This window comes from Peromyscus maniculatus, chromosome 1 (genome assembly GCF_049852395.1).
Source record: "Peromyscus maniculatus bairdii isolate BWxNUB_F1_BW_parent chromosome 1, HU_Pman_BW_mat_3.1, whole genome shotgun sequence".
NCBI classification, from domain to species: domain Eukaryota; kingdom Metazoa; phylum Chordata; class Mammalia; order Rodentia; family Cricetidae; genus Peromyscus; species Peromyscus maniculatus.
In genome coordinates this window covers 18,996,536-19,001,955 of record NC_134852.1, presented here as the reverse complement: position 1 = coordinate 19,001,955, position 5,420 = coordinate 18,996,536, and the positions used below count along the sequence as shown (strand labels likewise).

At 36.9% G+C, this 5,420-nt stretch overlaps 1 pseudogene; it reads right to left on the bottom strand.

The window, feature by feature from the left end:
• Positions 1-1,557: 1,557 nt before the first annotated feature.
• LOC102904216 (vomeronasal type-1 receptor 3-like) lies at positions 1,558-2,498 on the bottom strand (annotated as a pseudogene).
• Between the last annotated feature and the right edge of the window lie 2,922 nt (positions 2,499-5,420).

Here is a 5,420-nt window from a genome sequence, read left to right as displayed (position 1 = left end):
TTCCTGGCTTGTTTTTTTATTTTATTTTATTTTTTTAAATGTGTTAACATTTAGCACCCCCACACCATGGAAAAGATGAAGCTTTTATCCCCCAGTGGGAAGGACTTGGGTGATTAGGGTGTACATTCTCTAGGGATCAGAAGACCCAGTTTGCAGAAAAAGAGAAATTTTCTCCAAGGAAAATTATTATAAATAAAGTATATTATTAATTTTACTTCTCAGTGAAAAGGCAGAGGTTAGAGGAATATTTTCAGGAAGAAATGAGTTTGTGTAACAAATAAAATATTTTACACAAATAAAATATTTTAATGAACCTTCTAGAAAGTGGATGTTATAGAATATGGCATGGAGCAGCTAGAATCATGGAGATAGTCATGTGAATAAAATGAACCAAATGTGACACGGGGTAGTGGAGACAGGCTTTAATTATTTTTTTTTATTTTAAAGCATGTCTTAATTGTACATAGCAATGGATTGCATCATGATATTTTCACACATGTGCATTAATTGTTTGTGTCCTATTCATTCTTCACTGTCTCATCTGTGTCCCTGTTTCCTGCTCTCTGTTTCTTTTCTTCTTTTCAGTAGTTCATTTTTCACTCTGACTCCTTTTTGTTCCTTGATTTCACATGAAAGAAAATGTAATATTTGCATTTCTGAGGCTAATTTTCTTAAGCTGATTTCTAATCCCTCCATTTTTCTACAACACTTTCAGACTAGTGATGATGATACTTGAAGGATTATAGTTTCTACATATGAGAAGCAAAAAAAAGTATGAAGCTGGAGAGCTGGTTCAGTGTTTCAAGAGCATTTAGTGAACTTCTAGAGGAACTGAGTTTAGTTTCCACCAATCACATTGAGTGACTCCTACTACCTGTAATTCAAGTTCCAGAGAATCCAGGATGCTCTTCTTGCCTCTGTGGGCAGCAGGATTTACATAGTAACATACATGTGCTGAGGCACACAGCTACACAAAATAAAAAAAAAATGTAATGAAACTTCTCAGGGATGGAGAGATGGCTTGGTGCTTAAGAGCACTGATTGCTCTTCCAGAGGACACAGGCTCTATTTCCAGCACTCAATGGTGGCTCAAAATCACCTGTAACCCCAGTCCTTAGTGGTTGAACACCCTCTTCTGACCTCTGCAGGTTTGCATGTGGTACATAGACACACATGTAGGAAAAAAATATGCATGCATGCAAAATAAAAACACCTCATCCACATCCATAAGAGCCGAAAATCTTTCACTGATACTTCAGATAAGATCAAGATTCACATACATATTTTTTCATGTTGACCTATACTTTGCCAATTGTTATCTACTAATTTGTATACTATGATGATTTCACATATATGAACAATTCTCATTATTGGATAAGAAACTCTGTAAGAAAAAGCTATAATAAAATGACTATTGATCAGACCATCAGACACAGGAAACAGGTACAGGATGAAGAATATCTTCAAAATTCAGTCTTAGCATTATACAAAAGATTAAAAACACTATGCCAATACATATGAAAGGACAAACAGGGCTCATGTCAGACTTGGAGAGAGCTATCTCTTACCACAGCAGGGTGAAAACAGGCTAGAAATAGACTTGATATTGCTGATGAGAACAAAGGGGCAAACTATGGGAAAGCAAATTTCTAGATATAGGAATACACTTACTCCCCATAGCATTGGACCATTGGAGGAAGTCCTAAAGACAAGCCGGATGGATGACACCAAGTAAGAGATGAGAAATGTGCACACCAGGATGAGGATAGTTTGGTGGCTCTGTCCTCAGGTGAGACTTTCATAAAGAGGTGAGCACTGTGGATATGCTTGACTTGTCTCTGATGTCGGTAGAGGAGACTCACCATGAAGACACTCGAGCAGGCCATGAGACCCAGACACAGGCCATCAGAGAAGCACAGTAAGAACATGTACAGTGCAACTGCCACATTGCCAGAAACAAACCATGAGCAGTACCCATTACTCACCAAGTTAGTCATATTTTTCTTGTAAATGGGGCCTAATACTCTTGCTAGAGTCAAGATATTTAACAGCATGTGCACAAGCCAGATGGGAGAGCAGGAGGGACCAATGTGCTTGGTGGTTCTGTGTTTAAACTTGTACCACCTGGAGTTGTTGGGGCTGATTGTGATTGCTTGGAAGCTTCTCAATAGGCACATGACATATAGGGACATCCCTCTCATTGTTTGGTAAATATACATTATCAATTTACATCCAATATCATCCAGGAAATCCTTAAATCCAAAGTGTGCCATTGTCTGTGGAATGCCTTTTGTGATGAGAGACAAAGAGTTGGCAAAAGCCAAGTGCTCTAGGATCAGGTCTTTGGGCATTAAATGCTTTCCAGTGAATATCAAAACGACATAGTAAAATAGTATTGAGGAATTGCCAAGCATGCCAACTGTAATCTGAGGGAAGAGGAAAATTCCCATTGCCAAGTTTGCAGGAGTCATTTTCATTCCTATGAAAAAGGTAAATAAATGTATCCCAGTCAACAGACTCTAGAAATACATTATGAGTGTACATTATTTCATGAAGTTAGCTTAAATACAACATTCACCACTTTATTGGATTTACATAGCTATCTCACTGAAGAAGAATGTTAAAAATGTTTTCTTTATAAAAGGAGATTTTCTCTGTTATTGTAAGGGGAAATATTAGATATGTTTACTAAAAAATGTATGTTTTCTCTGGACATGATTGTAGCACCTTTAATTTTAGGACTCAAGAGACAGAGGCAGACAGATCTATAAATTTGCAGCTAATCGGATCTATAGAGGCAGTTCCAAGACAGTGAACTCAACACACAGAGAAACCCATTCTTAAAAATCTAAAGTAAATAAATTAATTAAAATATTAATGTATTCATCCCTTTTGACTAAACACAATGATTTTGGGTTAATTTTCAAAGAACAAATTTTTAAAACACACCATTATTCTTGAAACTCAGATGAAACAGATTTGAAATTTCACCAAGAGAAAGAACAGAAATTCTTAGGATGTCCACAGGAACTTTGTAATTGATATCCTTTTTGTGTCCTGGTGTCATATTGGCAATTATAACTTTCTGCTTTCATGCCCGTGACTCTGACATTTTCATTCCCATATAGCTGAAGATTTCCCATGCCCCACTTCTGGCCATTAGTCTGTCAGTGGTTCCTATCTCTTAAAATGTCACTTCACTTTGCTGTGGGAGTGGGTTTTATTTCCAATACTTATCTTTTTGGTTGCAAAATTTATCTACTAACTCTAGACAAAAGCCCTAGTATCATAGCTATATTTCTAAGGGGTATTGTTTTCTATTATTAAGTCCTTATTACAACTCACATCTGACTGAAACACTTCTAACACATATATTGTCCCCACCTAAACATGCTGTCTCTGCTGTTAGGAACATGACAGCATTTTATTTGGAAGTCAGTTTCAATCACAAAATGATCAGTTTAAAACAAAATCAAAGGAGTGAAATGTGGGGTGAAACAAACTGAAATGACAACAAGTGCATAGAGTAAAAACGTCAAATAAACATCAGGGTGTGGGGGTAGACAGCTTTCATCCAGTACCTGAAATGCTGGGAAAGTATAAGTCTTCTGAATCCTACTCAAGCCAGCTGAACCAAAGCAAGTCCCAAATTGGAAAAAAACCCTAACCAAGCAACCAAACACACCAACTAATATCCAAATTTAAAAGTCTAATGCAATAAGAAGTTATTTCAACCATGACATATAGAAATATATGTATGGAGTGTTTGAAAAATGTCACCACCTTGACCATTTGTGAGAGTAACTGAGAATTATGCAAACCTAGACATTTAAAGAAGTTTCAATGTAATTACATCTAAATTAAGAATTTCAGTTCTAAAACTTTGAATTGCAGCACTATTATTCATCAGGGCTTTTCTTAGGTGTATGTCGGCATTGGATGTGCATTTAATAGCCATATTTCAGCATCAGAAATCATGCTCTACATTCCTGCACATTCAGTTTTATACATAGGAGCTTAATGACATGTAGTAGACAATTTAGAAAACCATTAAGTCAATTAGATCCCCAATTTCCAAAGCCCAGGTCCTGGATTAACAGACTAGGTCTGAGAGCCAGAATTTTGAGTGTGTACAGCAAGTCCAACTAAATACTCATAATTACAATATAATCACCTACCTAAATGAGCCATCTTCCAATCCCAGGGTCTCTATTCTAAACCCTTACAAGCTTTGCTCGAATATCATCTCCCAGTCTCTCTATCACCATGTAAAATTTTTAAATATGATTGTAACAGTCAAAAGAGCCATGGGCTTCTTGCACTTTAAAGCCCATTAAATTTATATTACATTTATAGTAGTAGATAATCTCCATTGTAAATATTTTGTTGGAGTGGGACAGCCTCACATATAAAATAACTCCATCTTCTTACTTTTCCCCAAATATAAATGACTGTCTTGATTGCTAACTTAACCATCTCTCAACCAAGGTACTCACCATGATAGGAGGCTTCAAGCAGTCATCAGTCATACCCTACATGAATCTCCACATGTTTCTGCCACTTGATTCCCACTTCTCTTTCAAGACAGACTGGTCTTTGTAGTGCTCAGTTTTGAGAAACTAAGACAAGACCATTTGAGAAATCATCTCCTTCTTGCTATGCTTTTCTGGCTTCAACCAGGAGATAAACATCTCCCAGATTACTTGCATCTCCTGCTTTGCATAGGAAACATTGTCATTTGTGGGAAAGTTGAGCTGAGCAATGGAGGAGTTACAGATATCTTCTTCCCACTGTAGAGAAGTATTCTGGGTTGGAATAAACTTCCTATTGTCTAATACAAGGCTACTTTCTGGTGACTGGGTTTTAAAGATTCTCTGTTGAGAATCGTCAAAAAATTCAACTTGTTCAGTCAAGTATCTGTCTTGTGACTTGAAGATCTGTTTAAGAAATTTGTGAATATGTTAAAGCTATAAATTAAAACATACATAATTAAATAATAACAACTAAGAGTCTTATCACAGATGGTTTCTATCTTATTGAGCATTTACTATTGCTGTGAAAGACACCATAACCACAGCAACTCTAATAAAGGAAACATCTCATTTTAGTGTCTCACTTACAGTTCAGAGATTCAGTCCCTCATTTTGGGGAGCATGGCCTCAGAAAGTCAGAGATGGTGCTGGAGCTGAGACTGATACATGGTACATCAACAGATACAATCTTACACATTGATTGAAGCTTGAGAAAAAGACCTCAAATCCCACTCCAACAGTGACTCAATTACTCCAGTTGGTGTGGGCCACATTAAAGGTGTGCCCTCCACATCAAGGTCTTGATTAAAGGCATTTTTCATTCAGTCTTCTTCAACAAGGCCACACCTCCTCATAGATCCACTCCCTAGGAGTTATGGGGCCCAGATA